Genomic DNA, 15,134 nt, shown 5'->3' with positions numbered 1-15,134 from the left:
TTGATAAAGTCTATAAATGATTCCTACTTTTTTTACATAACCATTTTTTATCTTTTGTTCCTTTATGTTTCCTATCTGTGTGTTTATGAATCAAAACTTCGTAAAAACTAAGATCCACACCTTTTTGAAGTTGTTTGAATTTATGATCTTTGTTCCCGATCACTTGGATCCCTATATGTGAGTAATTGATGTCGGGATCGAAATTCCAAAATAAAAAACTAGTCGATAAACATACACATGTAAACGACGATAAACTTATCATGGAAATTTCTTTTTTTTTTTGGAATACTTCTTTTAATAAAAAATGATTTAAACAACTTAGAATCTGCACTATCTTAGAATGATTGTATAGTAATCTCACAAACTGTAGCATTGTTATTCTTATAAAGAAGAGTTTAAAACATTTTCCCATTATATAAGTTTATGTTAAGCTTTGAACATATTTTGGAGCCGTACGTAGTATTAGTCCGGGGATCACGGTTTTTACAATTTAGAATCTTCACTATATATACAAGCTTTAGTGTAAATATTGGCATATCTGGTGCTGTGTTTCTTAAGAAGAAGATTTTTTAAGACACCCACCCAATTTTCGCGGTTTCGCAAATACCTGCCTTTTAAAAGGATTGTACCCTTTATTTTAACAATTTAGAATCCCCTTCCCATAAGGATGCTTTGTACCAAGTTTGGTTAAATTTGGCGCAGTGGTTCTAGAGAAGAAGTCAAAAATGTGAAAAGTTTACAGACGGACGGACGGACGACAGACAACAGGTGATCAGAAAAGCTCACTTTTCAGTTCAGGTGAGCTTAAAAGTGTATAATCAAGTATTAATGGTCAAAAGCACATATTTAAGCTACCCGCGATCAATGTTAGATGACATATTTGGAAATATGACGGAAATGGACAAATAACCAAACACCATGTTCACAGAGACATTTATAATTGAACAAAGCTAAACTCAAACATTTTATCTAATCTCTCAAAATAGGTTTATAAATATTAGTTACATGTATTTTGAAGATGGGTATTTGAATGCAACTTACTTCTTGTTACGTTACTCCTTCATATACAATGTAACGATTAGACAAAAATACATGATAGTTGCAATGTTGAGTTATGATTCACACATCGAAAAAATTATTTAAATCAAGTTATGTTTGATTTCCTGTTGATTTGACTTTGTTTTCATACAATATGAAGCAGCTGTGAGCAACAGATGTACCACAAAAGATGCGTTTATAATTGATTTACAAAACTGGATTTAAAAAATGATATCTATGTACCAAAAGCATTTAGTGTCTTTGATGTTTATTTGTTTTGAGTGAATCCACAATAAATGCGTTTTATGATTAAATTTAAATGACTTTTAGAAGGAAATTCCTCCAGAGTCGCACGCGTTACTAAAAAGAAATTCGATGTTTTCTGGACCCCAATTTCAGAATCAAAGTAAATGATAATAAATTGTTAGTGAACGCGGCCAAAAAAGCTCTCTGCAGGCGTACTGGAAACAATGGGTTCTCGCAACATGAACGTCCGAAAATGTGCTGTTTTATTTTGATCCCACTTTTCAACTCGTGAGATGTCAATTTGCATATCTGTGTCATCTTTGACCTTTGTAGACTGCAAAGATGAGTGACGAATTTTCAGAAGCACACCCGTTATAAGAATAATAATTCCTGCTAAAGTTCCTCCAATAGCTGCTCCAAGAACCGTTAGGTTTAACACAGTCTGAAAGTACGGAATTATAAAATGATTTCATATCTATACTTCACTTTATCAAGCAATTTTTTTGCAATATCAATTTAGTCATTTTATATGATGAAAGGCAATTTTATTATGAAGAAACTACCTCCTTTTTGTCAATAGGCTCAGACGAATCGGTAATGATGTTAGACGAATCTTCAGAAAAAAGATTAAATCTACACTGAGCAATGAAACCATCATTATCAGTTGCAGTAAGTACTATCGACTGAGTACAACAGTCCCCTCTGTAACACAATAAAAAAAGATATTCTTAATTATATTCCTTCTTTTATAATGAATTTAATGATTAAATGCGAAAAAATATAACATACTGTAGTGTAACGTCCAAAGGACCGTATGAACTCCGAAGTGGACCATGTGTCAAATTCACAGAAGAACTTGACACACCTAAACTCGCAATTCCTACTCCAAAGTAGTTTACTCGAGCACTTCCTTGCCAGATGACATCATAACAGTTGCTGCCATTCCCCTTCTGATTTTGACAAGTATTGCCCAATGACGTCAAGTTGCAATTAGGTCGTATAGCGGATGACACCTTCAATATTAATGTTTCTGTTTTGGAAAAAATATGTATTTGTTGGATTTAAAAATGACTTTGCAAGAAAAAGAATTATATTTATAAATTTACTGTAAGCTTTTTGGTCAACTTTTGTAGTACAATCTGTGTCTCCTCGTCTTTGAGTGATGTTGTTACAGTTCTGAAACACAATAAACCTATAAGAGAGGTCGATGCATCATTTTATTTAATTTCCCTACATTTACTGTTGTGATCATGATCTGGAAACATTTGGGTATATTTACACGATTGATAATGGATGAGTTCCCCGGATGAACACTTGTTTATTTTCGGACTCTCCTGGTGGAATGTGGAGCTGTATAGATCGATTATCAACGATATAACCTCTGTCGTCGGAAACATCGAGAGTCAACGACTTATTATTTCGTCCGTGGTTTGTAATGGTGAATTCAAATTGTTCTAGGTTTGAAAGGGACAAATCACCTGTAATATGAAAATGAAGTAAACATTTGTCAGTCTGAGATTCACCAAAGCAGGGAATAAATTATGTTTGCCCTACTTAGACAAACACTCATGACATGAAACCTTTTGACTTTTACTGGTTCAATTTAGTAAATTTTAAACTATAATCAAAGAATAAAATTAATAATAATAAAAAAAAGCCAATCATATAAAGCACGTGCAGTAAAATATCAATATTATGTTTTGACGTTTCGGCACTGGTGAATGATTTAATCAGGTTTTTTTTTATTTTATCTGTGCTATCAATGAGAAGACATGTCAGTTACAAAATGTTGAAAATTTCACGTTTTATTTTGTAATTTCAAAATTATTCTATTTATTATGGTAAACACTTAAAAGGTTTGTATTCAAACAAGTGCTCTTAATATATCAGTTGTCGTGGCCGAGTGGTTAAGGCGATGGACTAGAAATCCATTGGGGTCTCCCTGCGCAGGTTCGAATCCTGCCGACAACGTTATATTTTAGCACGAAGTGTTAAAATGCTCCATCTATTTTTAATGTCTAATACCCATTTGTAGACATTTCACAATGAATGTAGATGGTCCCGAATTGGTTTTTAGCCTGCTGTTTATTGATTTGAAAAAAGTTAAAGATATTTATTAAGGAACAAATTAATTACAAACTTATTTGAATAAATTACCCTTCAGTCAGGAGGATTAGCCTTATCTCGGCTTCCTCTCTCCAAGAATAAATTTTACAATTCAACATTGGAAAATATAGATTGCTTGCAATTTACAATTTGCAATTACATGCTACATACATTTCCCTTGTGGTTGACTGCCTGCAGGGGGTTATCTTAAAATCAACTCCCAGGAAGTGATTAATATTTCCCGTGAATATACTTCAAAGCCAATTATTACAGAGGTATTTCTATAAAAGACATAAAATGTTTAACAGTATTTAGTTGACACGTCCCCTACCTATCGCCCCGTTTACCATGGATCTCTTCCATATTAGGCACATGGGTACATTTTACGAATAAACCAAATTATGGAGATAAAATAACCCACAGAACGACCCATCGCGATGAAACATTGCATCAGAGGACATGTTAAAGCGTGTATATCAAAGAATGAAATTTACCAATAAATGGTTTCATTGTAAGTGTAACATCGACTGGATTAATCGTGTGTTTACTGGTACGAATAAATTGTTGACTTGCCGAGTCTTGTCCGTGTATTTGAACTCCAGCTATCTAAAATACGAAACTCTATAATATTATATATAAAATTTGCTTTTATACATTTGACCGTTATCAAAAACACTAATTGTAACAAAAGTATTGTATAAATTTGATCTCCAAATTACCTGTTTATAAAATTTTGTTTTTGCAAAATACTGCAAGTTCGGGGTAAGGCTTAGGAGATTTGCAACAATTGTAGTAACGACATTTCCTTTGTCATCCACGAGAACAATTGAAGATATTGAAGAATTTGCTGGGATATTCTCGAGTAGAACAACAATGGCGTATTCCTTGTCTACAATATACTGTGGTTACTAACAATCATGGTTACATACCTGAAGAAATATGTACATCTACAGGTGGGTGCAATTATTAACAGAACTGACCTAATACCGGATTACAACTTATGGGATAAAAGAAGCCTTCAGATGAAATCTCCCGTAAATATGAGGAAATGTCAAAGGAACTACTGGCTGTTACGTTAATTGTCAGTGGGTTGGATCCAATATATTCCAGAGTCCATTGGCCCTTTGGAGGGGACTTTATAAAAAAATTGCATTTTAAAAAACTTCAAACAGAATACATTTTGGGAATAGATAATTATAGCATTAATATGAATGTTTACACAAAAACTCATTTTCGATGATCAACAACAGACCTTGATTGAAAGTATGGTCAGGAAGTCCGAATTTTGCACGATTATATACTGTGACCCCAAGTCAACCAGCGAACCTGTCATATTTACAAAAAGAAGTAGGTAATAACAAAAAATTTCTTTAAGATATCAAAATGCCAGGTAAGTTAATTGTCTAAAACTTCTTTTATACATGTACAAGCAAATTTTAAAATATTGTTTTTAACTTACATGCATGGTAAAGCTTTGTGGAAAATACAATACTAGAGATATTTAGCAACGAACTAGTGGTGTACGTATAAATATGGTTCATACCGTTTGGGTGTCTTAAAAGAATTCCACTCGAGTTCGATGTTCCATTTATTTCAATTCGTAAAAAATCTATTGAATTATCCACCTCAATATTTGTTAATTGATCTGTGATTGTAGAACTCCATTTAATGATAGACATGGAGGATGGCTGGTTATTCTTTTTGGGTAAAAGCCATAATGTTATTAGACCTTATTAAACATTATAAAACATTCTTTTTGATAATCAGAAATTATAAATTGATCGTTAATTTGTTGCTATTATTTTCTTAAATACATTTATCACATTCTTAAGATCCTTCAAAGATAATTATAAAAATGAAAATGCCAGATTGTTTGTTCATTTTCTTTATATTTTCCAGATTATTTAAGATTAACATATTACCTGATATATTGCTTGAGAGGAATTGCTTTGGATGATGGATAATTCATTCTAAAAATTCAATTTAAGATTATAAAATATAATATCGTTTGGTAATTTTTCACACCCAAAATATAATCTAAAATAATTTAAAATTATTTTCATTAAATAAGACCTTTATATATTTTATAGTATAATACCCTTTACTGCCAGTAAATAAAGTTAAATGTTTAACATGAATAAACTTGAATATTACTCATTGATTTTTTGCACATATCTTTATTTCATGCATAAATTCTTTTATTGAAGCACGCATTGGAATCTCTTTTTTATATGTTATTTTCACTAATTACAGTTCTGATATTTTCCCTATTAGTGTTCAAATAATGCATATGGTGTTTAATATGTACTGAAAGCTATGTAAAACATGTAAGTATGTTTTATATAAGGAATAAGGAATCATTCTTTGAGTATAATGAGGTGATAATTTTGGTCAGGGCGTGATCAAATCAAATAAAGCCCGAAGGGCTTTATGATAGATTTGATCACGCCCCGACCGAAATTATCACCTCATAATATTCAAAGATTGATTCCTTATTACTTATATTTATATAATTTTAGGCCATCGTACGATTAAATCTTTAAATATAAATAAGCAAACCCCGCTGGCGCCTCAATTTGGCGACATTTGTATTATGGGTTATATAGAACAAAATCGATACGTAGTGTTATCACAGACAGAGACACTGGATAATGTAAATATAATATAATCACATCGCCCACATAAGCAACAATTGCCATAAAAAAATCAGAGTTATGGAGTCAATATATAAAATATCTGGACAATGTAGTTGAACATATTCTATTTTAAAAAGTTCAAACCCCCCCCCCTTGAATATTCCTATTTCATGTGTATTATTAAGCCCCTTTTGTAACAGGGTAATTTTAAAATCATATCACATATTGAGCAATTGAGCAATACAGTTTTCGAGAAGATCTTGAACAACTGTTATAAGATATAAACCTATAAATCAAACGTTAAGTCACTTATGAGGCCAAGAAATTGTCCAGGGCCCCAGTCTAAAATTTTTTAAAGAACTATCAATTTGTCAAAGGGCAGGCATATAAGTAAAACCGTATATTAAAACTTTTGAGTTTTTTTTTCATTAATTTAAAATGTTTTCCCTTGTAAAATTGTCACGAAAGGGCTACAATATACTCCTGAAGATTTTGACGAATTTGATTCTACACTATCTAAGATTGCTTTGACTAAAGTTATAGCTTCTCTAAGAAAATGGTTTTTTAGAAGAAAATTTGTTAAGATTTTATTCTATACATTTTTATGTAAAGATTGGACCCCCGATGAAGCTACATACTATCCCCGAAGATCGTGATTTTAACAAAATTTTATCTACAATACAACAGAATGCTTCCACACAAATTTCAACTTTCTGTGGCCGATCAGTTTCTGAGAAGAAGATTTTGATGGATTTTATTCTATATATTCCTATATAAAATTTGGAACCCAATTGTGGTCCAACACTGTCCCCAGGGATATGAACTGAACAAACTTGAATATACATAACTGAGGATACTTCCACATAAGTTTCAACTTTTCTGGTCAAATGGTTTCTGAAAAGAAGATTTTCTGTAAATATTACTATGTAAAAATTAGACCCATAACTGTGGCCCCATTCTACCCAAAGGATCATAAATGGAACAAAGATGAAACTACACTACCTGAGGGCGCTTCCACACAAGAAGTCAAAAATGTAAGATATTGACAGACAGACGGACGGACGGACAGACAGACAGACAAAAAGTGAGTAGAAAAGTGCACTTGAGCTTTTAGCTCAGTTGACGTAAAAAGGAGAGATATCGATATATTTAGAACATCAGATTACCATTAAGTCTTCTTCGACTTTATCAGCAAGTTCTTGAGATGATGAAAATCTTTCCACATCCCCACCCGTGGCTTGGGCTATACTATCATAGACGCTGGACTGGCGTTTGTATCTATCTAAGTATTTAAAATAAACGTTGATCAGATAGGCCATATTACATGTATTTGCTAATTAATTTTTAAAATATAGTTCTCTAATAATTTTAAAACTTCAATTCAATTGTTCCTGGAATTATATTATTTATTTTGATTATCTTTATCAGTTGAAAAAATATATTAGGAATTTTACAAAATAAAAGGATGACATACAAGTGTCACGTTTTCGACGTCCTGCACACTCGTTCACCACACGAAATTTTGGGGTTAAATTTTTTCTTTGCATTATCTCGGTGACTTATGTCTGTCTTAATTCATCCTTAGCAGGTGCGTCCGTATAAAGGAATATGCTTGAGTTGTGATTAGAGAGTGTTGCACCTATAGTGACAGAATTCGAATGATTTATTGAAAATTTTAAATAATCAGTGGATTTGGCAAATCCAAAAAATTATAAATCGGTAGTACAATCTTGCTCTTAAAACGTGTTTAATATATACTAGGGTTTAATTTCTGAAATTGTTGATACTTTTAATAAGTTCAGAGGTTTTTACTTTGAAACGTTTTAAAATATATACAGAGGTACAGTTTTATTAATTTATGTTACCTGTTATTAGTCCGGAGAGACTGTATTCAGGACAATCATCACCACCGGAAACAGTTAGGCCGTTTATCCAACTTATCATCTCATCTGCGTCGTTAGTGACTCGGTTTTCTTCAAGATCGACTGAAGGCATAGAAATTGATCTCATAAATTTTGCGTTTTACCACAGTTCTGCCAGATATTTCCTAATGTACAAAATTTTGTTTATGTAAATTTGGACCCCCATCTTAAATCGATCATGGTCCCGTTTTAACCAAAATGAGTTATGACGGAAATATAAACTAAATAAACTATTTTCACAATCAAAAGACTCCGGGGATTTTTTAAAACCTCAAATATCAAAGAAATTCACTAAAATACTATGTTTGGGATTCCTTAAGATTTTGAAAGTTTATGTCACATGTATGTTCTATTTAATGGGACGATCCTCAGTTTTATACAATTATTTCTTCTTTATTTGCATTAGAACCTGTTGTTAATGACCAAAAATTCAGGGTGCAGTACCAGGCTAATTTTAGAGTTAGAATAATTTTGAATTTTTCTTTTAATAGCATGCAAAACGCAATTGAACGCTTATGAATAAAGTCAGTGTAAATTTTCAGTTGAAACTATCTATCCACATACCAAAAAAAATAATAATATAACATGAGAATATAATTTTGATTTTTACGAAGTGGAATTCTTCACATTAAAGAGATACGGAAAAATAAAAAAAAACATGTTTACGTAAAAAGAAAACGTTATATTCAATGAACATTCAAAAAGCAAACCTGGGTCACTAAATGTTACGAGGATATATTTTTCAGGTATGCGCTCCGATTGTCTAATTTGTTCTACAAAAGTTGTCGCCCCTTGTATAACACTGGCTATGTTGTCACTCATCGATCCCGTTACATCGATTACAAACGTAATTGAATAGTCCATTATTTCTTTTTTAGATTTTATTTGAAAGACCTCTTTTGTAAGGTAAATTCCAAGGTGGCTGAATAGACCATCATCTAAAATAGGAAAGTATTCAAAGATCTTTCATATACTCATCTTATCATTCATCAAAAGGAAACCTTCTAGAAATTAAACAATGCCAATTTGTTTTTATTCTTTTGGAATTCTTTTAGATATATGTTATCTATTTTACATCCCAATGAATTTTGATACTTTCCTATATCGGCTAATTAAATGATGCAATAAAATTATAAACCTTATAATAAACTCACTACAAAAGCTTTGTTGACATAGTTAAGAATTGAAAGCTCTGTAACTTGCTTGTAACTCAGCAAATGACACTCATGATCAAATTTTGTTTGCCTATTAAAAACGCCTTACTAAAGCATTGTAAACACTAAAATCGGAAAAAATAATTTTTTGACCAAAATCGTGACCATGCCCCTTTAATAAACATTAACACTCAATAGTTTATTGGTTTTTTTTTTACCACGATGTAAAATAATGTTGTTGTAGTTGAATAGAAAAAGCCTTATTATGCGAAGTTTAAGGTTGAAATGGAAATTGATCCGCTGGGATTAGTTTTACAAGCTATCAAACAGAAGATCTTAATAAAACGCATGATCAGTATTAAGTTAGTGAAACAATAATTACATTTTTTTAAATTTCTCTTTAATGTATCTTTTTTCTTGAAAGTTAAGGACATTAAAAACCCCATTTCTTACTTTCGTCAGAAAGGAAGTAGATTGTAGCCAGTTTAGCAGCTTCGAAAGCCTCATTGTGCAGATAAAAATGAGGAGCATTTGCCGATGATGACCTTCCTTTATAAATCCCACCTGTCGCTGATTTTAGTCTGCTAGTGTCGTCTTGGGAGCCGTGGCTACATTTGCCTTTGCCCTGATTATTGCTGAGAGGCTTGGGTACATCTTGTTCAGACTTGTATCCACTGGTTAATTTAGTGGTTATAGTATTGTTCTTACAAAGACCACTAAAAGTAAAGGATCAAATTAAACCAAAGTGTCAACCAACCAAACTTATCGAGAGAAACAATGCAAACAAGTACCTTGAGTCGACAAAATTTGCATAATTATATCTTTCGAGATTATGAAACCTTCATTCAACTCCAATGAAATTCCTCAGTAATTTTAATCGCTACGCTTCGCGTTTCTCTTGAGAGTTTCACTTAGCGTTTCCCACGTATTATGTTGATGTACGTAGCAATCATGTGTATATGATTATTCTAACATCGTGTGGCCTTCAAATGAATTAACAGTTAACAGAAAATTCAAAACCTCAATTTTGTAAATTTGTTTCTAAAATAAGAGGTGAAATATATCTAATTCTATGTTACCCTATTAAGGATCTTGCTAAACTGCGTAGCAAAGATGTTGTAATTATAGCTTAAAGGGACATAGTCACGATTTTAGTTAAATTTTGTTTTTCTGATTTTATTATTTGCAATGCTTTAGGAATGCATTTCTAATGATCAAATGAAATTAGGGTGTCAGTCGTTGAGTTTAAAGGAAGAAACAGGGCCAACAATTCTTCGTCATGTAAACAAGGCTCGTGACCTGTTCTTGGTTACATGGGTTAAATATACCAGTAAAAAATCTGTTTAAAGCTTGTTTGTCTATCTTATTATTAACGATTTACACATTTATTTTAGTTCTAAAACTGGAATTTACACTTAAACATTCGAATTGTAAACAAACGCTTTGTTTACATAGCGAAGAATTGTAAGCTCTGTAACTTGCTTATAACTCATCAAATGGCACTCTAATTTTGGTTGCCTATTAAAAAGGTCTTATTGAAGCATTGTAAACAATAAAATCGAAAATATAATTTTTGACCAAAAATCGTGACCATGCACCTTTAAAGGAAGCTGGATAGTCGACTCATTAAACATCTGATCTTCCGAAATCTATAAGGTACGGTGTTTAGCTATATACTATTATTAAAAAAAACCCAATAATCCATATATTTTATTTTATACTTTCGTTTTGAGAATTTTCCTACATTTTTAAATAGAGCTCATCTTCTAAAAGAGATAAATACAGTCTTAAAAATGCTATGATCATCAAACCCTCTTGAATTACGATTCAAAGAAAAGACATTTTTTGTTATTTACATAATCGTGTCTAGATATGTCTCATTCCACAACCTCGCAATTAATTTTACTACAAAAACAAAACATTTAAAACCAATTTAAACCACATTCTATTACACGTTAAGACTGCATGTTACTGGTTTATAACAGGTCTAATTCTCCACTTAGTTTTAGGTTCTATTTTAATTATTGCAATCACACAAATTAAAGCTTGGTCAATTTAGATAAGAACAGAATCGTGTTCTTAACAGGAATAATTCCAACAACATATTGCGTGTCTTATTTAAAGTTCTAGAAATTATACGTTTTGAAACTAAATGATTTTTCGTAATTAATGTTTTACTCAAGTCATACACATTCTAAACTTGTTATGTGTGATTTTCGTACAGAATTAATATGTTTATACAACATTTGCTTTAAGCTGTAAAATATCTATTATATTATATATCTATATTGATTTTCTAAATTCCGATAAAATGATCTGGCACCGTGCTTTGGCTTTGCAAGCACAAATCAATATTGAAATAGTAGATACTGCCACTCCAATGATATACACTTCCGGGTCTTTAAATGTACCTTATTTGAAATGTAAATAAATTGAATATATATATTTTTTAAAATTACGAACCTTGTCAAGTCTGTCGGACAATCAGAGCATGGTTCATCGGACAAATTACTGATAGAAACAGGAAGTGTTGCAGAGATACCTAAAAATGAGAAAGTGTATTGGATTTCATTTTTGTAACTAGCAATAGTAAAACATAATGGAAAAATCTTTTATTGTACCTAAATAAATCCAACAATACTGTCTTTGTTTTTTCTTTAATATTATCAAACAAAACTCGAAACGGTGACCAAATGAAACCTATGTCATACTTCGACCAAGCAAAATAGATTTAGGTTTGACTGATTTCGTTAATTCATTTTGTGTTTAAAGACTACTTGATAAAAAAGGCTTAAATTAATATGCTGTAATCAATTTTAAAATGAGGTTTGGGTGAATATCAATGTAGAACTTTGAATTGTCATAGCCATATTTTATTAAATCCATCTACAAATGTACTAAGATAACTATTTAAAAACTACAATGCTTGCTAGTTTAGGACGAATTAACAGAAAAAATATTTAAGGGTAAAAAGGTAAGACAAATCAGCATACCTGTTCTAAATAAATCTTTTTAAAACATTCGAATACTGAAAATAGTTATAGGTTGGCAGATCAACTAAAATATAAAAATTCATATAATTATAACATTTCATATACCTCATTTTCTCGTTATAAACATACCAAACTCTTTAATGATAGTGTCTCCCTGTAGTTCTACCCAGTTAGTGTTGCTGTAGAACTGCTGGAGAGTGTACAGACACTGTCCTACTCTTTCTCGAAGTATGTCGATATCTGGCCTGGACTGTGCCAAGTCAATCAAACTCTTCCGTAAAGATCGTACATAATTGTGAGCTGAAAATGAATAAATATAATTATATAAATATTTCATGAAAACAATGAAAGATATTTAAATTCGTAAATTTTGAATACTTTTTTTTAAATTCGTGGTATTCAAAACTTTAAAATTTCTAATCAAATTGCAACCATTCAATAAATTTAAGTGCAAAAAGGTCAAATAAAATTTAAGCAGCTTCATACATATTTTTTTATGTAATCTCCCTATTCAATCTGATCATCATGCATAATTTGATGAAATAATTTTGCTTCATTCGAAGTACTAGAAACAAATGACAATCGGTATGAATTTGTACTTTAGGTGCAAAAAGGTCAAATTTAATGCGCTGTAACTCAGTGATATGAAAGCTGAACCACCCTTTCTTTGTATTCTTTAAGTATCTTTGGTCTACAGATTTCAAAGATATACTTCTCAAGAAATTCTTGATACAACGGCATTGAGGGGTGAGATACCTTTATTTACACAATGCTATAGTTATATCGGTATTTACTTTATAAATCGTGCATAGTTATTTCGGTGTTACATTCCCTATTTTCACTTTAAATTAGAAACAAAGACACAGTAAACACCTAGTTAATAGGGACATCCTCATATATTCTTAGTAATGTCATGATTACTGAAGTAATATGGACTGGTGACCAATTGTATGCAACTTCTCGATTTTTGAAATAATTGCTGCTTCAATTGCAACACTTAATCCAACAGCACTATACACGTATAATGAATAGAGTGGCAAGCGTGCTGGTTATTTAACGATCAAACTTATTTTACTTCCCTGTTGATTAGAAACAAGTAAAGCCATACCGAGATACATGTAGTTCAAAAGCGTTAAAGAGTTTTCATATTTGGAATGAATGAAAGAATCACAAAAGACCTTTTACTTGTTTGTAAAGGGAGATGTTTGTCGATTGAACTTCAGTCATTTCCAAAGTTAAATTTTTAAATTGAGGAGAACAAAATGCTCAACTTTACAGTTTCAAAGAAAAGGGTGCAAACTCAGTTTGATTGAAACAGTTTTTATAAGTACTGGAATGAATAAACTACACATACTTAGGTTTTACCTGTAAGTATTTGTTCGCCGTTGACATGGTAATGAGCGAAACTGGCCAATTCCTTCTGAACTATATTCTGGTGATCCGTTATTTTTAATATGTTTTGGTAAAAGATGGACTGATAATATCCGTCTGAAATGGTTTTTTATATTGGAAGTTTATTTGTTGTTTCTTGTAAGATATTTGTTCTCAAAAAGTTGTTGGACAAATAAAACAACAAAACATTTACCTTACCAAAAAATATTTTTAAACATTAGCATCTATTACAAAATCGACAAGCTGATATGTTCTCTCGATCATGACTTTGAATTATGTTTTCACGAATCAAGTTTTTAGGGAAAGGAGTAATACAATATCACATTTTGAAAAGAAATTCGCATTGCAAAATATTCACATTTTAAGTTTTCTGTTAAAAATGCTATTTTTCATGTATTTAATGGTATACATTTTTTTTAAAATCAGGACATATATGAACAAAATAAAATAACAGAAAGTCATGTCTGCTTACCATTTCCAAAAAACTCACTCAGTACCTCGCTCACAGGTTTACCAGTCCCATTGACAAAACTATGTCTCAACAGAAATTGATGCGTTGAAAGATAAATCCCATAAACGTTGATGGTGTTATGGGACTTGGTCAACCTTTCTTGTGGAATATTTTGTGGAGGAAAAGCAGACACTGAGGAGCGTTCAACAAGTGAAACTAAAAACATCAAGTACCCAATGAAGCAGTCGGGGTGCTTCATGATGAGTAAACTTACCTACTGATTAAACTATTACTTGTGTGTATATTTACAGACTTTAACCGGGAAGTCCCGTATTATATTCTCTCACCCCAAATAAATCAATGTCTTTTAAATGCACGAATTTACATTCACGCATTCTATTTTTTTTTCTTTTCAAACAATTTTTTCTAACGCTACAAGGTTATAAACTGAAAAGAATTCGAAAGACAGTATTCAATTGCTATATAGCGATACTGATCACCTCAAACTTTAGGTTTGCAAGTCTATGCTACTGTTGAACAAGAGACCAATAAAAGTGACACAAGAAATATTCTTTTTTATGGACCTTGAGCAATGTATCTTAATTGCTACATAAAGGTTTCTTCTGTTTTAAGTATTTCGAGTCTCCATGGCTCGTTGATAGTGAAGACGGGATATATTTTGGTTATATGACGAAATCCCGGAAGGCTAATTCGAGATTCGTAATATGAAATTCGAAAATTAATAAATGCAATTATAAATATGAATTGTATGAACTGTATGATAGTGACATCAAACTTTTCTTAATAAAGATTATCCGTTAATACCCTTTATTTACCTTCTACTAAATGTTTAACTAATCACCAGTTCCTGTGATTTTTTCGGGTAAAAAATGGTGTGTCAAAGAGGAAATCTTGGTATTTCCCTCTTAAATAAATTTGTTCTTAAAACTTGTCAAAAAGTGACAGAAACAATTACATCGAACATTAATAGTGTATTTTTATGTGTGTATATTTACATTTTCCAGTGTCTTTGCCTGTGATAACAGTACGTATCGATTTTGTACTATATAACCCATAATACAAATGACGCCAAATCGAGGCGCCAGCGGGGTTTGCTTATTTATATTTAAATATATAATCGTACGATGGCTTAAAATTATATAAATATAAGTATTAAGGAATCATTCTTTGAATAT

At 31.4% G+C, this 15,134-nt stretch overlaps 1 non-coding gene and 1 pseudogene across 1 annotated transcript; one reads left to right on the top strand and one right to left on the bottom strand.

Moving 5' to 3' along the window:
- Positions 1-465: 465 nt before the first annotated feature.
- On the bottom strand, positions 466-14,239 carry LOC128176215 (von Willebrand factor A domain-containing protein 7-like; annotated as a pseudogene).
- Positions 3,174-3,255, top strand: Trnas-aga (transfer RNA serine (anticodon AGA)). Its single transcript has one exon. It is a non-coding gene; the product is annotated as a tRNA-Ser (tRNA).
- Positions 14,240-15,134: the final 895 nt, after the last annotated feature.

Source organism: Crassostrea angulata, chromosome 3 (genome assembly GCF_025612915.1).
Source record: "Crassostrea angulata isolate pt1a10 chromosome 3, ASM2561291v2, whole genome shotgun sequence".
Lineage (NCBI taxonomy): Eukaryota > Metazoa > Mollusca > Bivalvia > Ostreida > Ostreidae > Magallana > Magallana angulata.
Note: the sequence above shows the minus strand (reverse complement) of the source record. Positions and strands in the feature narration are given on the sequence as shown.